At 39.2% G+C, this 20,011-nt stretch overlaps 1 pseudogene; it reads left to right on the plus strand.

The window, feature by feature from the left end:
- The window catches only part of LOC105097538 (MFS-type transporter SLC18B1-like), a 489,125-nt pseudogene that overhangs the window by 458,674 nt on the left and 10,440 nt on the right, over positions 1-20,011 (plus strand).

A 20,011-nucleotide genomic window follows, 5' to 3' on the forward strand; every position in this document is an offset into this window, starting at 1 on the left:
CTAAGCGAAAAAGTCAAACCAAAACAAAGCCAAAAAAAAAAAAAAAAAAAAAGATGAAAAATGCACAGAAGCATTTGACATAGACCTTATGAATGGCCCCAGTCCCCATTGTCCACGATCAAGAAATATTCTTATATATCCATTAAGGGCAACAATATGGATTATATGTGTATTAGTTCCTGTAATATTCTGTGAAAATAAGAAAACACAGATGATGGGAACTCAACGTGGGGCAATGATCAGTGTTCGACGTTGGAACAAGATAGGCTGGAGTTTGAGTATGACTCTTGCCTTCATTACTTACTAGCTTGATGATCTTACTTGGAGCTTATTTCCTTCTCTTTAAAAGGCAGTGTTAAACCTTTCTTTGCAAGGAGGTTGTACAGTAATGGAAATGTAGTCTTAGCAGGCACAACGTCTTGCTTAAAAGGGTCCAGTAGATTATAGATACTATTTTCATAGGTTTGAGTCTTTCTTCTGCTTTATTAAAATCTCTTATAGCCTAACACCTCAGATTCTTACAATGACCTAAAAGGCTTTATATAATCTGGACCTTGACTACCTCTCCCTCTGAGTTACTACCATTTTCACCTTCCTCACTGAAGGGGCAGTGCTGCCCCCCAGCCCTTTTAGTCTTCCCATGTACTAAGCTTGTCCCTGCCTCAGAGCCTTTGCACTTGGTACTCCCTCTGCATAATATGCTCTTTGAAAAGTTGGCTCCTATTCAGCCAAAATGTTATTGCCTCACGCCACATCACTTTCTATTAAATCACTCTGTTTTATTTTCTTTATGCAACTTAGCACTCTCTGAAATGATCTGTTTATTTGTTTACTTGGATGTTGCCTGTCTCTCTCCAATAAAATGTTGAGCCCCCAAAGAACTAAAACTACATCTGTCTCAGTTTCTGCTGAAGCCCTAGTATGTAGAATAGCACCTGACACATAATGGGCCCAGGAAATATCTGTTGAGTGGATGAATTTTTATCAGTCATTATCTTCCCTTCCTATTTGAAAAAACATAACTAAATCAGTCACAGTTTGTTTCATTGAGATTTGACTTGTAATATGGAGTGTTTGGCAATGCATAAATGATTAAAGTGAAAATTAAACAGTTAGAGATGCTAAGAAGGAGGAAAAGTCTTGAAGAAAATTCCCAAACTTTTTTTTCCCCCAAAGTAGTGCAACTGATTTTCAATGTTTACTTCAGTGTCCCTTTTCAGCATTCGTTTTTTTCTCCCCTCCATCATCAATCATTGTCAATTTGAAAAAGTATAATACTTAGGGTCATTTATCTAGACCTATTGGAGTCTAAAATTATGCAGCTTCAGTCAAATATATGTGAATAAAGACTGTCATTTCTGATTAATGACATGTGACTTGAATGTCTCACAAAATCACGTGTGCCATCCAAGCTTTACAGAAAGGTTATTATCGTAAGGTCTTCCCCCTAATGTTTCTGCTTTTCCCTCTAAGAATCCTAGAGGATCAAGTTTCTCCATGGGACAAAAAGCGAATGTTTAATGATTTCCATTGTAATTGTTACTCAGGTCCTTGGTGTGCTGGACCAAGAGTGGTTTTCAAGTTGAAAATTCTCTTCCACTGGATGGTTAGGCAAGCTTATGTTGTTGCTGTTTTGCAATTTTTGTTGCCAACATAGCCTTCCCTATTATTGAAAAAATAATCCATGTAAGACACTAATCTTATTCAGCTGATGCAGAAAAAAAGAAGAGTGAAAAACATGCCAATTCTTTGTCAATTACCCTTTCCATGATTCATCAACTCTCTTCTTGAAGCATGAAATTCCACTTCAGCAGAGTCCCAAAAATATGGAAAAGAAAGATTTAGAAAGCAAACCCAGAAAGAGGAAAAGCCAGGACTGAAATAATGAAAGATGAGGGATTTTTTTGTATGAAGTGACACTCTGTCTACTTCTCCTCAATGATATCACTCAGTCTCTTAGACTATTTCTATGAAATCACTTTGAGAATTCTTTTCTATCACAAGGAATATAAAAGGAGACCATTAGCAACATGAAAACATTGAAGACCATTTGGAAAGTCCAGTAGCATCTTGGTCCCTTCTCAAGTACCCTATGCGCAGTAGGTATCTATAGCTCTTTTTTTGGTAACTGTCATACAATAAATTAGGGAGTCTCTACTGCGCTAAGCTTTATGTCAAGTCCTGACATGAGTACAAAAGCCCAATGAAACATGGCCTTTGCCTGCAATATTTTACTTAGGGTTAAAACTCATTTTTTGAAAAAGGCACAATAGGCCATAAACAGCTGAAACTGTTTGTGGGTTGGGTACTATGTGTTCAGAAGAGAGAGAAAAGTGACACTTTGAATGAAGAATTCTTGGAGGAGACGGCATTACACTTGAACTATGCCTTTAAGGATGAGCTGTTCGAATGATGAAAGAGGAGCCATATTAGCCATGGTTGTCTTGGTTGTAAGTGATGGAATCAAATTCAAACTGGTATAAGTAAAACAGGGGATGGTTTGGTTCTCAGCTGTAAGCCCAGAGGTGGTACTGTGTTTAGGCATGGCTCGATCCTGGGTGTCCAGTGGTATTCTCCAAGATTAGTCTCATCTTCTCCATCTCTTGATTTACATCTGCTTTATCTTATGTTGGCTTCATTCCCAGACAGGCTGTCTCTTTGGTAGCAAGATGTCTGCTAGCATTTCCAGATTTAAATCTCATCAACAGTCCCAACAAAAAGCAAATTCCCTTCTTCTAAACAATTCTAAACACCCTGGGATTCAGCCCAAGGCACTCTGATTGGGTCAAGTGATCCTCTTTGAAGTAGTCATTGTGGCTTTCTGGTCCTTATTCTCTGTTAACCAGAGATTAGAGTCCTACGGATGGAGGAGTGTTTCTCCATGGAAATTTAGGGTGCCGTCAGCAAGACGCATGGGGGAGTAGATGTTGGATAGACAGACGTGAGACATGGCGGTAGGAGGTAAATCAACACGTGTACAGGGGAAATTATGTTCAACTAAGAGGTGTTCTATAAATATAAATAAGTATAGTGGGTTGGTTGTGGAGTGGCAGTGGGAGTAAAACTTGATTAGAAGAACATTATCCAGGAAGAAAATGCTGTGTTCACGGAAGAAGGGAGAACAGAGATTGATTAGAACATAAAAATATCTTGGAAATGGTGAGTAAATAAAGCTAGATAAACAGATTGGACCGAAACATAGAGGGACTAGAAGTGATCTAGAGGCTAGTAAGATTTTACGCGCTATGTAAAAGCAATTAGCCGTTGACGGAGGCTAGATACCTTCTTTAAACATTGCACCATGCTGTTTGCTGTGCCAATAGACTCAAAAGGCCTCCCTACCTGTTTTCTTTCTGTGAAGGGAAAGGAGCTTGACTTAGTAGCATGCATTTCTCCCGAGAAGCTTGGTGTGAGCCAGCCAGGGTGAGCCCTTTCCCCCGACCAGTGAGTGACTGGGCCGGAAGTGGGCGTGAGAGCCACCTCCACTTCAAGAGAGGTGAGAAGTCTGTCGAAGGAATTTCTGCAGACAGTTTTTTTTTCATAAGGAAGGTCTAAAGGGGGAGAGTCTGTTTTCTTCCTCCTTGGGAAGCTGGCCCTGATACCTAGAACTGTTGAAAGCTTTTACTACCAGTCTGAGGATAGGAGCCCACACAAGGAAGTTACGAGACCCTGGATCCTTGATGTCAAAATCCTGCAGCCTGCTCTCCTTTGGGCTTTCTGTTCTGTGACATGATCAATGTCTTTTTTGTTTCAGCCAGTTTGAGATAGGTTTTCTACTATTTTCAGCCAAAAGCAACCTAAGAGATATACTTTTCATATGGAAAATATTGACATAGAAATCCTTATTATAAAGGCATTTATTTATTCTTTTATTATCCATGCAATAAAATCCTCATTAAAATAGAAAAGAAAAAGTTACATTATCATTTACAGAATTTTATATATATATATAGTGCAACTTCATGGAGAAAAAAAAAAAAAAACTGGAAGGAAATAGACCAAAATCTTGAGTCCCTTTTCAGGCTATAAGTTTAGATGACATGATACTTTTCCTTGTTCTGTTTTTTTTTTTTTTTTTTTCCTTTCCAGATGCTGTATTAAAAAACTTGTTGCCTTTATAAAAACTAGAAAATGTAAGTTTTTTTTCAAGACCAACCCGAATTCAATTAACCTGAATTTTGAGCAACTGGTTCTTGTTGATACTTTTATTTTCTGGGTAATTCAGAACCCTTTTGATTAGCAATTGTTCTGAAATCTATTAGTCACTTTTCTATCTTAGTAAATTGTGTGGTAACCGGAATGGAATTTTTCCTTACTGATGGCAAATGTCTCAGGCTTCAGGTCATCTTTCTGAAGGTCAGGGCCTGGAGATACAGACTGAGCTGGTGTTGGAAATTAGGCTTCATCTGTATTGACGGAGTGTGGCCCTGAAAACTGCCTGCCCTCCCTGTCCTGTGAGCGAGTCCCTGACAGTCATCTTACTCTATTATTTGAATGATTCACTTAGTATTTCTTTTTAAATTGGTTTACTCTCCTTTCAGGAAAAAATTAATTGAAAAGGAAAACATATTCACAATAAAAATTGGTATCATTTCTGATGCATAGAAAGCAAGCTATAAGGATAAGCCAAATAAAATGTAATGATATTAATCACATTCTCCCAGCTACTACTGCACTCTAAAGATTCTGAGCCCAGGTCCTGATCTGTCTTTATTTAAAACGGAGATTATCAAATGTTAGAGAGATATTAGAAAGACTGTTAATACCAAACTGAATCGTCTGGAGTACTGAGAAGAGTTGAAAAGGATTAACTTTCTGGCCAAGAGATTAAATATTATTTATAATTGCATTCCAGTGCCATTTGAAGTTACATCCTCCAGACCGCCCAAAGTGACTTATCTTTAATATATGTGTGTTACCTGCTTCATTCCACATTTTAGGAAACAGTGAACTACATAAGTGGCTGCACATTAAAACCACTTGGGGGGTTAACATGCACACACACACACACACACACAGTCCTCAAACAATAATGTGCATCAAAATCACCTGGAGCACCTGTTGAATTACAGCGCTTCTGACTCAGTAGGTTTGGCATGAGGTCTCAAACTTTGCATTTATGACAAGACCCCAGGTGATACCAACCCTCCCTCCGAAGACCCCACTTTGAGAATCACTGTGCTGGACAATAGAGGAACCAACCTAGGTCTAATTTCAAAACAGTTTTGCCTCCTCAGTTTCACTGAAGCCCATACACGTTCGTCTATATGGTGAGCGGAAGATTAGAGCAGAGCGGAAATCCAAATGAATTAAGATGCACATATTTCTTAACCTTTACTCCAGCTAGGAGTACATCAGTTCCTACAAGTTGAGCTGCAGCATAAAGTAAATAGATCTGCTCTGAGAAAAGGTCAGTACACGTGTTCGGCTACAATCTAATTTCAGTCTATTGCCCTCTGCCCCCACTACTCATTCTGGTGCAAGAGATACAATGGAGAAGAGCTTGAATTTAATTGTCTCTTCTATACTGAAAGCTTCTCGGCCCACAGAATATTCATGAGAACTAAAGAGAAGAGCAGAAGAAGACAGGCTGGTCCGGCCACAGCCTCACACACGTCACTCCTCTATCTCGAAGACAGCCGTTTCTCTGGTTTCCATCAGCGTTTGGGAGCAGGCATCATTATATTTCATGACAATCTTTTAAAATCTTAAAGTCGTCATCAGCTCTGTTTTCCTGCCTCTTCACTCACTCTGTGTCATTGCCAAGAACCCAGAGACTAGGAATTATTGCTGAAAGAAACCTCCAGCGCTTCTCACCGCGACGGCCTATTTGCCAGCCCTTCTGCCGATGGTGGGATTGCGTTGAGTTTCTATGACTTAATAATTACTTTAATTTCACTTCACACTGTTCTGAAGAACTCTTTTTGAATGAAGGGCACTTACCACACTCCTCGTGCTCGCCTGGAACTGACGCCGCTAATCAGAATGTGTAGAATTAAATAAAAGAGTAATTACGGTAGGCTGTGATGTGTTATAACAGATGTACCGAACAAGGCTGGATCAACTCATTGCTTGGAAGAGATGTAATTTATTAAGGCAGTTTCAGCACAGATCTTACAAGCACAAGTGGGAGCATTTAACAGGGTAGAGGAGGAGGAAAAAAAAATGCATTTTTGAAGCATGGAATTTAATAAAATGATTCCAATTATTTTATTTATTCTGTGCACTATTCAGGTGCATCTTCCTGTAGCCCTCGGTGCTCAAATCTGTTTGAATTTCCTGTCCATGGGAAATAGGTCCCTTCTTGGTTCAAATGACCAGGAAGGAAAGGCCTCTAAAGGTAGGGAAGGGGCCACTGAGATTAAAGATGTCTCCCCACCCCAAGGGTCTGGAGTAAGCCTCCAGTCAACCAAGCTACTCATCTCTCCCTTTCTTTTAAGATGATCCAGCGGGTGCTAAGTGGAAAACTCAAGGTGAGAGCAAGTGAGACCCAGGCTCTGGAAGCAGCTGAATTTAGGAGATGCTTTCTCTTTCGCCCTAGGTCCCCATCTAGCTCCAAGCTCTGCCAGACTCTCAGGGAATGTTTTCCCTAAACACTGTACTTAGAGCTCATTAGCTAAATTAGATTGATTTCAATACAATTTTGATAGAATTTAGCTTTTGCTGTGGATCCAGACTCTTGCTAGGCATGGCGAGGAGGGAAAGAAAAGGTAGAAAACAAGGGTTATGTCTTCCCAAGGCTTATGAATAACTAACAAAGACAAGACAAGTCCATGCACTTCCAGATTTGAGAACAGATCCAGTACGCCATTAACTAATTGCTTCAAAAATAATGTCTAATTGTTCATAAACAGCCTAAGGGATAGGGTTTGTGACACTGCTTGGAGAACCCAAGTCTTGACCTGGTCTTGGGGAAAACCCTGAATGTCAAGTGATTCGCTCTCATTTAATAGGTCTGATTTGCCAAGGAGGGCCTTTAAAGGGTGACTTTTTGAGATGCTATATTTTTTTCCCCTTGAGCTTGTTCTTCATCTGTCCTCCGTACAATTTGTGTGGAGTTACTCTCCTAGGTTGTGTAGGGCCATTGTTTCATTTATTTAGTCTCAAACTCATTTATCTATCTAAATTTTTATAAAATTTACAAAATCATATATATATATTTTTTTTTTTTCATGGATTAGACATATCAAAATCATATATTTTTTTTTCTTATGTTTGTCTTGGGCCACAAGTAGGCATCAAGCTTTTTGAGGATTACCGATACTCTGTATTCTTCTGTGTATCTTACCAGAGTGTTTAGGACAGTATTTGGTTTTTTGTTTGTTTGTTTCCATAGAAGCATTAAATTCACTAATTGATTACAATGAAATATAATGATGATCTTGGCTGTCTAGATCCGAAGTAGCACAAATCTCAAGTGTGGATAATGAGCAAATGTTTCTTTCATTTACTACTTCTTTTTAATATTGTGCTGGTGATGAATGAGGCCAGAGGGTACGTGAGTGGTGTTACAAGGCACAGCTGACTACACCAGAACAAACATGGGTTTTCAATTCGGAGACCTGGGCTCCAAACACCATGGGCCTGGCACCAAGTTGAGTTCTGGAAACCCTTACTCACTCAGGTTGCCCGTGTCCCCCTCTGTAAAGCAGGCCTGACAGTAGTACTCACCCACACATGGATTTGATGTGGATCAAATGAAATAATATGTGCAAAACATAAAAAGAAGTTCTGGTCCTATATAAATAAATAGAAATTGTTGTTTATGATGATAAAATGGCGAGAATGGAGCACACATTTCAACCAGCATAAATCAGTTTGATCAAGTCCAGACAGTTTGGCAGTTTCGATAAATCTCATGGCTTTATAAAGTCTCTCCTGTTTACTTGAAAAATCATAACATTTTCCAAAAAAACAAATACAGGCCTCTTTAATTTGGGCTGCCTTGTGGATTGAGAAGTGCAGATGGTTACCAAATGGGCTGCTGGATTACTGGGAGGCAGCTGGATTAATTATCCTTTTCATCAGGTTGGGCGATCTTGGCTGGAGAAAGGGAAGTTCCGTACATGTCCCATCCCTGCGTGAGCCTGCCGAGCACATCAGGTCTGAGCAGCTCGAGGATCTGCCCTCGGATCTCCTCCCTGCTTCAGATCAAGCCCTAATGGGAGCTTGGAAAGGGTGATGAACCGTTGCTGGTGCTCACAGAGCCCTCTGCTGAGTTTTGCCTTCATGCCATCCTTTTCCATTAAGGGCATCTTATTTACCTTGAGAAACCAGCCTTCTCTCAGCCCCGAGAAAAGTTATGTGACCCAAGCCTGGCCAGTCAGAATTTTGTATTATCCTGGCTCCGAGGAGCACCTGACCCAAGGCAGTCCATCCAGGGCCAAAGAGATGCAATTCTAGAACTATCAGAAAGCAGAAGCCTTACTTCTCTTTTTTTCTTTTTTAATTCAAGTATAGTTGACTTACAGTATTGTGTTAGTTTCAGGTGTACAGCATAATGATCGGTTTTTTTGTAGATTACACTCCATTGTAGGAATTCCATTACAAGATATTGGGTATAATTCCCTGTGATGTACAGTAAATCCTTGTTGCTTATCTGTTTTATGCATCAGAGTTTGTATCTGTTAATCCCATATTCCTTATTTATCCCTCCCTACCTCCTTCTTGCTTTTAATAATCATGTTTGTTTTCTATGTCTGTGAGTCTATTTCTGTTTTGTAAACAGATAGATCATTTGTATTATTTTTTCAGATTCCCCATATAAGTGATATCATATAGTTTGTCTTTCTCTGAGTTATTTCACTAAGCATAATATTCTCTAGGTCCGTCCAGGTTGCTGCAAATGGCAGTATTTCATTCTCTACTATAGGTGAGCAATATTCCATTTTACTAATTATACCATGAGTATATTCATATACTCGTTTACCATATTTTATATATACTTATGCCACATCTTCTTAAACCAATTGTCTGTTGATGGGCTCTTGGGTTGCTCTGAAGACTTCTTCCACTTGATGCTAGAAGCTGTAATTTGGAACTGCTGATAGCCCATTGTATGGGAGCATGTGCCTGAGAATGGAGCCGGTGCTGAGGAAATCAAAGCTGAGAGATAAGGACACCTCCCTGGCCATATCATTTGGACATCTGGACGTAGTGACCTATCAGCAAGTCCTTCCTTGGACTTTATATTGGGAGTAAAACCAACACACACTTCTCAGAGGCAAGTGGGATAAAAATCAAATAAAGGAGACTGTTACAGGTCTTACATACTGGAGAGTGCTTTGTCCTCCTCTGAGAAGATACCCTCCCCCCACTCCACATTGTCCATCCTTCCTAACTGGAGCCACATACTTTTATATGGTCTGCTGTTTGCTCTTGAAATCATTTCACGTCCAAGTTTTGACACCCTAGTAGATTGACTTATCCTCGAGGGTCGGGTCTTATGTTTTGTCTCCTACCTGACATGTGGAGCTGCTTAGAGTGTACAGGCTCAAAATGTATCTCTGCTGGGACTGCTGGGAAAATGGGAGTGTTTGTTTGGCTCACAGAGGATGGTGCTTCTCCATCAGGCCTGTGTATGGCTGGAGGGGACAGGCTGCTTGGCCTTAGCTAAGAATTGTTTCTCTTACGACCCACAGCAGTTATAACACGGGGACTCTGCCTGAGCTTTCCAGGACATGCCTGGGTTTGAGGGTGGGCGGCAAGGAAGGCGATGTGTAACTGAAGAGCAGGTTTCCTCATTTCCTTCTGCCTTTGCCATCTCGTCAAGACTTCCAGCACCACCTGTGTTTCCTGCAATGTGAAGGCGTCTGACTGCTGATGCTGCTGACTGCTGATGCTGCACCGTGTGTGGAGAAGTGGGTCAGAGGACAAGACCCCTGGACAGCTTTGTTATCCAGTCCCTGGATTAGGATGTGCATGCAAGTCCCACGGAGTCATGGCTCTTTTGGTTTCTCCCTATTGCTTTTTCCGTGAGGCCCTCAATCAGATCATTCAGGCTGGCGAAGGGACAGAGGTTCTGTCATCACTCTCCTGTCAAAGCCTTTTTCCACCCCCATCCGCCACCTGCCATGGCACCAGAATAACTTCCTCCACTGTAGGCAAAAAGCAAAAGCTCTGTGCATAGTCAGTGGTCCTCCACTAGAAGCAGCTGTATCCCAGGTCCATCCCCGGCCAGGGCATTGTTATCTCAACAATCATTGTAAAATGGGCTTTGATTATTCCTTACAAAGTGCTTTTACATACACTTTTGTTAATGCTTTATAATGCCATGGTAAGTCAGGACAATGGTGGCCATGATTGCATAGTTTGCAAGGGGCAGGGCCAAGTTTGGAAAGTGTGTCTCCTAACTTTTTTTTCCCCCCATCAAATCATTTCTCTTCTATAATATCATCTTCTGGACCAAAAGATTGAGACCAGACCCCAGCTTCCCCAGTCCTCTTCATAGCTTTCTTCTTTCGTTTCCCTGGAAGAAAACAGAACCCTCTCCTACCCTGTTCCACCTGTGAAACTTTGAGCCAGTTGCGCTGGAAATGCAACACAACCTTTACGAGATACACGAACAGGGCCCCTGGCATCTCTTTCGGTGCTGACCAACTGTGAGAGTTCCAAGGACTCAAGGAGAGGGTCACAGTGGGATGGTGTTCTAGACCCTTGGAGCAGGATTCCTCTGTCACCAGATGAATTGTGATTATTATGAATGATAAAGAGGTCCAGTGCTTTATTTTTCTTACTTTTAAAAATTCTGAAGCGAATGTTTCTCTCTGCACCATAACTGATCATTTTAATTTCCTTGCTTTTGCTATAATAAAAATTGACGTTAAAGGATGCCTGAGGCAGTGTAATGAGAAAATGAAATTAGTTTTTCAGTTGACTGATCAAAAGCATTTTATATGTGATAATAAACAGTTTATTTTATTCTTTTGCTTATGACATAATTAATGGCAAAAGTATTTTGCTGAAATTCATATTGTCTGCTGAACTCTCTTTCCAAGTTCTAGGAAAATAATATTTTTGTAATTCTCCAGACTAGACAAAAACATAAGCTTTACTGTCCTCTGTTCAAGAGAATTCATAATCTTTATTTAACCCTTGGTGATTTGCGGTTGCTATTAGACCAATCAGGTCAGGGAAAATGTTTGTCTACTACATTTCCTTCCTGGGAGTCAGTAATATTTCTGTACTGAAACTGAAGCCAGCCTACCCAGTGGGCTTTGTCATTGGACCGGGCTTCCTAAAAGCCTGATAAACTCAAGTTTGTTGTCAGGATTAAAAGGCACAAGTTTAAAAATAATGTAGACTGGTGGCACCCTAACAAACTGAATTTGAACTTTTTTTACATTTTTGACTTTGAAAAATGCGTTGTTTTTTCTCCACTAACCAGGTAAGAACATGATGGATTTGAATGAATGTTGAATTGAGACTTGACCTGGCTACTAATCCCAAATATCTCCTTCCCCATGTATGAATGTGGTATTTCAATTTAATTTAGCTCTGTCTCAGTTTCTTCATCTGTGCAACTTCCTAATTTAACTTAACAATAATTGTACTAACTACTAGGAGCTTGCTTTGTGGCAGGTGCACCAAGATATAGATGCAAAGACATGTCCCAAAGCACTGCTGGTAATAACATAAAGCTGCAGGCAACCAGCATCAGTTAGCTTTTGCTGCCTAACAACTACTCTAAAATATAGTGGCTTAAAATAATAACCATTTTATTTAGCACATGATTCTATGAGTTAGATGGATGGTTCTGGTCTCAGCTGACTTGGCTTTTGACTCTGTTTTGATTTTTTCACGTCTATGTTCAGCTGGCATTTTGTAGCTGGATGGTCTAGGATGGTCTCCCTCCTATGTCTGGTGGTCGGCAGGCTGGTTAGTCATGTAAGGCAGCTACTCTTTGCTCCATGCAATCTCTTAACCTCCAGTAGGCTAGCCTGAGCTTGTTCATATGGTGGTCCCAGGGTTCTAAGTGCAACAAGAAAGAGAAAGCCCCTATATACAACATTCTTAAAGTCTCCACTTGAGTCAACATTTGCTATCATCCTATTGGCCAAAGCAAGTCACATGGCCTAGCCCAGAATCCATATCATAGGGTACTACCCAAGGGAAGGGAATCTTTGCAGCCTCTTCGGCAGACAGTCTACCACATGACCTAAATAACCGTCAATACCAAGAATGGTTGATTCAATTACATTTCATATTTGATCTTTGCACAAAGTTTTTACACATGCTGTTCATTTTGTTTGGAATGTTCTTCCCTCTTCATTTATTTAACTCATTTTCTTCCTTTAGAGCTCAACCTGAGAACTTTTCCCTGCTTCTTTGATTGAGTCAAATCCCATCTCTAAAGCTCTCATAAACACAGTATTCCTTCCTCTGTAGCCCTTCCCACATTTGCAACATGACATTAATTTGTATGGTCATCTAATCATTATTGGTTATCCCACCAGACTGCAAGCTCAAGAGCACAAGGACTTGTCTAATTTTTATTTATCACTGTATCCTATCTCACAGTCTAACAGAGTCTGTAGACAGTCTAACAGAGTGTCTGGCATACAACATGAAAGTATTCACTGTCATTGTTTTTAGATTATCTTTAATGTCTTTGTCATTGTTTTTAGATTATCTTTAATGTCCATCAGTGTCATGTAGTTGTCACCATGGAGTCTTACATATCTTTTATTAGATTCATTCCAAAGTACTCCACAGTTTCAGTTGATTTTTAAAATTTTATTGTATTTTTCTTTGTTGCTGGTAGTTAATAACACAATTGAATTTTGTCTATCAACCTTGCAACCAGACACCTTGCTAAATTCACTTAATTCTAATGCTTTGTAGATTTTTTGAATTTTTCTTATATGAAATTGTCATCCATAAATAGTGACTATTTTATTTCTTCCTTTTAAATCCCTATCTCTTTTATTTTCTTGCCTTATCACAGGACCCAGGAGCTTCATTACAAAGTTGAGTAGAAGTAGTGACACCAGGTATCCTTATTTTCTGTGTGATCCCAGAGGAAAGCATTCCATAAGTCACCATTAGTATGAGGTTTGCTAAGTATTTCCTTATAAATGTAATTATTTGTAAACTATCAAACATACATAAAATTAGAAAGAATAGTATTGTAAAATCCAGATGCCATCACTAGGCTGTAACAGTTATCAATATTTTGCCATTGTTGTTTATAGTCTCACACTTTAATTTCTTTCCTCATAAAATAATTAAGTGCATTTTGAATAAATAAGTTAGTGAATGCAGTGGAATTCTATGTAACTATTAAAGATATAGGAGGTCCATTTGTATGGACATAGAAAAATCCCTAAATGGTAAGTGAAAAAAAAATACATACACATGCATACCCTGTTTTTGTGTTAAAACTACACGTGTGTAGGTATATAACTCTCTATACATGTATGTGCATAGAAAAAAGAAGGATATTTATCAAGCTGTTAACAGAGGTTACATCTGGGAAGTGAGAACGGGAGGAGAGGATAGACGTAGATTTTTCTTTTTTAATACACTTCTGTCTTATTAGAATTTCTTTCAATGAGCTTTTGTAATTTAAGAAAACCAATAAAGGAAAATAGATTATTAAATAGCTAGTTTGTGAGCACTGAGTAAAGAATGCAATGATCCAGGAGCTAACAAGCTATGCAGAACTCATTTCATTTCTTTCATCTTCTTTTTTTAAATAAGACGATTAGACTGGTATTTCACGGGAATACAATAGATTAGTGTATCTTAACATCCTTTGACCTGGTTTCTTGTGATACCCTTGTAGACAAGGTGGGGACACGCAGTCTGAGGCATGTTCCGTCATCCATCAGTATTTATGGAGAACTTGCTATAGGGCAAGGATCTGGAGTATTGCACTAAACAAGTCAAACAAGGTCCCTGTCCCTAGAGGTCTTCCATTCCAGTTAGGAGGACGTTCAATACACAAATGAAAAATTATGTGCAGATATGTCATCTCCTCTGAAGGAAGTTAGAGAATGAGATAAAGAGCAATGAGTTGGCAACTGGGTGGTCTAGCAAGAACTCTCTGAAAACAAAAACAAAAACTGTGAGATCTGAAAGCTGAGAAGAGCCATCCAGGTGAGGAACAGGGAGAAAAATCTACCCTGAGAGCCTGGCTGGTGGAGAGGCCATAAGGAAGCAAAGAGCTCAGTGGGCTTGAGGAACAACGAGGAAATCAAGGAGGCTGCAGGGTAAAGAGAAAAGGGAGAGGCAGAAGGAAGTCAGGGCAGGAAAGGAGGTAAGTTTCAGGTTAGACTGGGCTGCGAAGCCAAGGTAAATATTTGCATTTTAATCTAATTGCAACTGGAAAGCTGTTGAAGGATTTTAGACAAGGCAGCAACGTAATCATACGGCTTTTGTTTGTTTATTTTTCTTGCTTTGTTTTGATCACACTAGCTGTGTAGAGAATGGGTTGGAGTGGGCTGAAAGACAGAGACACTGGGAGGGTGCTGTTTCAAGTGAAAGAAGTTGCCAACTCAGACTAGAGTGTGGTAGAGGAGATAGATTTGTGATACCTGTCTGGAGCAGAGTTCCCCAGGACTTATTCACGGATTGAATCAGGTTAGAAAAAGAAGGAATCAAAGGTGACTTTTTGGCTTGAGAAAATGGCACGAGTATCTTTTATTGAGGTGGATAAGACTGGGAGGTTAAGTTTGAGATGCCTCCCAATATCCCAGTGGAAATATCAAATAAACGGCTTGATAAACAGATCTGGAATCTCCAGAAGAGGCCAAAATTTGAGATGTATATTTGAGACTCTTTGGGAAATAGATGTATTTAATGTTGATAATTTCATCATCCCTTGAAAAATCTGCCTCTGAAGAGTGTGGATTAAGTCTTGGCAATGTCACTCCAGGATTCTGCCATTGTTCTATCCTGTTCCACACATTTAATGATCTGCAATATGTTCTCATCATATTTGTGATCGATACTCTGCTTGGAAGAAGGCACAGGGTGCTGGGTGAAAGAAAGAACGATGAGGTAAGGCAGCCATGGGCAGGCCTGAATCAAGATGACAGGGAAATGCATACCAGCATCCAAAATCAGAGTGGAGGACTGTTAACTGACTAAATAAGACCTTCACATGTAAAGAATCACCCTGGAAGTTTGGTTGTCCAAAGGCTTAATATGAATGAATAGTGTGTTAAAGACATTTAGGCACATGAGTAGGACCAGACTAAGACTTTGGGCCCTTAGGCAAGCTAATAGGGAGAACTCCTTGAGGATATGGTTCTTGTGCAGAGACTTACAGGAGGCAGAAGAGGGAACCATATAGATATCTGAGAAAAGGAATTTCCAGACATTTGGAATAGCGAGTGCAAAGATCCTGACGTGCATGTTTGCCTGACATGCTAAAGGAACAGCACAGAGGACTCTGTGGCTAGGATGGAGAGGAGCAGTAGACTATGAGGTCAAAGAGGTAATGGACCTTGCGGCTTCTTTGACCATTACTCTGAGTGAAAGAAGATGCTCTTTGAGGGTTAGGAGCAGAAGATCGACACAGCCTGACTTCTGTGACCACATATAGCTCTTGAGTTGACGTGTCACCAATCCAGACATATTATAAATGATGCCTTCTCAATCCAACCCTCTGTATGTTCTTAGAACATCCCAGGGTCTTTCCTTCCTTAGAGCCTTTCTACCGACATTTTTTCTGCCTGGATCAAATTGCTGGCTCCTTCTCGGTCTCTGCTCAGAGTGCACCCTTTTAAGAGGCTTTCCATGAACTATCTAAAGTGTTTCTTCCCACCCTCAGGTACTCTTCATCACATCCCTGCGTTCTATTTTCTTTAATAACACTTCTCACTATGTAGGTTATCTTTAATTTCTTATGCATTTTTTATGTCTCCTGTGTAAGAATTAAGCTCTGCTAGAGCAGGAACTTCACCATTCTGGATTAGTGCTGTTTGTCCAGTGCCTAGATATTGCCAGGTGCATAATAAATGCCAGATGCTTGATAAATAGTTTTTGAATGAAAAAAAAAACCCCACATTTATTAACACCCACATGGGTTATGATAAAAAGGGAGGGCAACTCCCCTTCACTTCAGTCTTTTCTTTATCCCTCCCAATTCTGAGATTCTCTGAGCCTTCCACATGGTCATCATCCAAAAGACATTCTTGTGTTCTTAACTGCAAGTGGGACCGAGCTGAACAATGTACAGAAAGAACCATGTAGCTCTTTCTAATTTTATAGTCTAAAATCTACTGTTACAGTTTTTTTTTTTTTTGGAGAACATATGTAAAATTGTCTAGCACAGTATGTACTTGGAACATAACAGCTACTCAAAAAAGTATGTGCTGAATCTGAGTCTATTACAGAAAAATGAATGGTGGGTAATTAAATCCTATCCAGGTTAAGGGTAAATGTATTGAGTAGTAAATTGTATTTCATCCTATGCATATTTATAGAGTGATTATTATGTATATGGTGTTTGACTAAAGGAAGTGAAAGGAACTAAGATGTATTGAGTGTTAGTATGTGCCAGGAATTATACCAGATGTCCTACATCTCACTTACTCTTAAAAACAATTATAGGAAATGGGTTACAGTCCTAATTTTAAATAGTAAAAATATATGGTTTAGGGAATCTGAATAATTTGCTTATAGACACAATTTTTTCCTCTTTGTCAGCATCAGCAGTTAGCTAATTCTGCATACTTTCAATATCTGAATTAAATAAGGGATCATTTGGAAAATTCTTTTGAATTTTAACATTTTATTTATAAAAAGTTTTCTAAAGAGTATATGTTACTTCCTCATCTTGACAAATCCAGGGAAATATCATAACTTACATGCTCTTTGGAAAATCGAGGGTCTTATAAGGTAGTTGGTGTACATTCTACACATCATTTTTTTCATTCGAATATTATATATTCAAATTCATAGAAAGTTTTTAAATCCACCATTTTAACTTGATAAAGTAAATATATTTATTAGAAACAAATAATTGATAACAAATTTAACAATAAAACACAAGATAGTACCAGCAAAATCAAGAGTAAAATAAAGATGTTAGCTATCACTATGGTTATTCAACATTTGGGAGTCTCAGCCAATGAAATGAAAATGAAAAAGAAATGAGAGATAAATATTGAAAAGAGAAGAGCCATCATTTTTATACGACATGATGGGCCACATGCACATCTCAAAAATAAACCAAATGAAAAACTATCAAGACCAATAGAAGAATCCACTGAGAATATCGGACTAGTACAAAAGTAGTGCTTTCCTAAATTCCAGAAACAATCAGTTAAAATAATAATAATAATCCACATTGACAAGAATAATAAACAAGAAATAAATACAAGAAATTATTTCAGTCAAAACGTGACTTTCAAGAAACTTTTGAAAACCACAGGAAAAAAAAATTTATCTGAAGCTTTTTATTCTCTGTCAACAGTTTTTAGAAGTAAAAAAAAAATAAAAATAAAAAAATCAACCCTGCAATCACTTCTTGGAATTGTTTTGATTTGTCAACAATTTAAACTCTGACTAACGTAGTTTGTGTAAAGAATGTTACAGCTTTGAGTGTATATGTGTGTGGGTGCTGATAATTTTGCATTTTCTTTGGGGGATTGGAAAAGGAAAACAATTCAAGCTGAGAAAATTATTCTTAAATACTCATTTTTATAAATTTTATTAAAGAATTTTGTTAAACCATTGCCCCCCAAATACAAGATCTCTACAAGAAAACCACAAAATTTTATAGTATATCATCTTTACAGTTTAGAAAATAATGGAATGCCATGTTTAACTCCCTAGTGAGAAGAATTAATATTGTTCAGTTTCCTCTACATCAATCCTTATATTGCATACAGTTTCCACAAAAATGCCAAGACCCTTTAGGGGGTATCTTTTGGGGAAGTAGTGACTCTTACATTTCTGATTTGTGTTCACAACTGCAAAGTCCAGAAAAGGACAAGTGACCATGTTGCAGCTGGATGTGTCCTCAATGCCAAATGAGAGGTATTGCCTTCTCCTTCTGCATTTCAGGAGGTTATTTGGTATAATATAATAACTAAATAGAAATAATAACTAAATATGAGTAGAAGCTGCAGACAGGCAAGTAGCATTAGGACTTCTAACCATGGAGAAGTCTAAATGAGCTGGTCTAACACCAACAAAAAGATACTATATAGGGAGAGGATTGTTTCAAGGGCCACACTGGTCTCGAGTCTACAGGCAATGGGATGGCAGAGAGGAAAATCCAGGAAATTTGGATCAGAGACTTGCTGTGTGATCTTAGGTTAGTCACTTGCCCTCTCCGAGGGTCAGTATCCTTATCTATGGAATGAGAGGAGTGATCCAGGTAAATATATTATAAGATTTTCTCCAGAAACTTAGGATTCTCTGGAAATGACTCTGGGGCCGCCTCAGGGGACAAGAAGAAAGCTGCCCAGAGTTCTGTGGTTCCCCACCCCCACCATGTCTACCAAGGTCCAATCTGCTTTATATTAATGAGGTTTCTATCAATAGTTTTTCTAGAAAAAAGTTCCCATGTGTTCAAAAATATATAAACTAAACTTAAACCAAATTCCTTGATCTAAATAATGAGAGTTAACATATACTGAGTATTGGCTTCTGTTCTTAGTACATAACATGTTTTATATCATTCAGCTCTTACAATAACCCTATAATGTACCTATTCCCATTTCACAGATAAGGAAACTGAGTCTAAGTCACTCACTCAAAACCATAATTTTTATATGAGAAGTGGCTGTCTGATTCCAGAGGATGGTTATGATGCTGTATTTGCCTCCAAAGGGAAGGCAGGAACGTGGATAATTTCTAAGTCTCTTCAGATTTGAAAGTTTGTGTCTATATTTGCCATTCTATATATGTTAAATAAGTGTCATTCAAGATGCATTAATTCAGTCATTCAATAAATAATTTTTGAGCATTTATGGGCTAGGGTTTGGGACCCCTGAAGCAGAGTGGACCCCTGCCTTCATGGGGCATCCATTGCCAAGTCAGCTGTGGGCACTGCCCAGGAAACTTGGGTAGCTGTGAACAGAGCCAGTGGGTGTCCCATGAGCTCTGCCTTTTATAGGCCTGCTCCTCATCCTTCAGTGACCACGTTGCCCAGTTCCTGAAAGCACAATTAATTTTTACTCACTTCCTGACTGCAGTACGTGTCATCTGTCATTGAGACTACCAGACCACTTTGATGGGCTGCAGAAGCACTGGGGCAGCTCTGGGGAGGTCAGAGTTCCCTGTTAGGTCATAGTTTCTGCTTGGAGGCAAAGATAAAGCGATTTGGAACTCCCACAGGAACAAGTGAAATGAATGGGGACTAGTGGTCAGGGAAGAGGGACTGGAATTTAAAATCTTTGGAAATGTCAACAGATCCAGGAAAGTCTCCTCAGCCCAGGGTTCTCTGAGACTCACCTGGAGGAAGATGATCAATTCTAGAAACATCAGGGACCACCAGGTACTCGACATAGATAAACAGACGTTAATGAGGCAGATTTAGTTAGATGATTTTATAAGCACCGCCATGTAGATCTATCAATGGGGAAAAAAATGCATAATTAAGCTCAGGTTGAAGATAATTCTCCCGCAGCGTGTACGCCCAAGCTTTATTCAGTTATTTGGGGAAAAAAAATCTGATGAAATGTAAAATTACTCTATTTAATCTGAGTTTCTCATGCAGTGTGTGTTAATATTTGTCTTCTTTTTTACTTAAGTGGCTCTGTGGTTGAGTTTGCAATCACATAACCACTGAATATGCAAGATATAAACCACAGGCAATTCAGTGATATCCAAGGCAGTAGGGCTGCCTTGATTAAGCTGGTGTATTATTAAGATGATAAACACAGCCCAGCCCAGCCCAGCCCAGCCACTGAGTAAAATATGATGTCTGGCTGAGGGTCACTTTTCCAAGAGACAGCTAGAGCCCTGGGTGCTGTGAAGGAGTTGAGAGGCAGCACCCCCCACCTGAAACCTCCCTGCCCTGTCTCCTTTGGCACTCAACATTTTGTTTTTT

This window comes from Camelus dromedarius, chromosome 9 (genome assembly GCF_036321535.1).
Source record: "Camelus dromedarius isolate mCamDro1 chromosome 9, mCamDro1.pat, whole genome shotgun sequence".
NCBI classification, from domain to species: Eukaryota; Metazoa; Chordata; class Mammalia; order Artiodactyla; family Camelidae; genus Camelus; species Camelus dromedarius.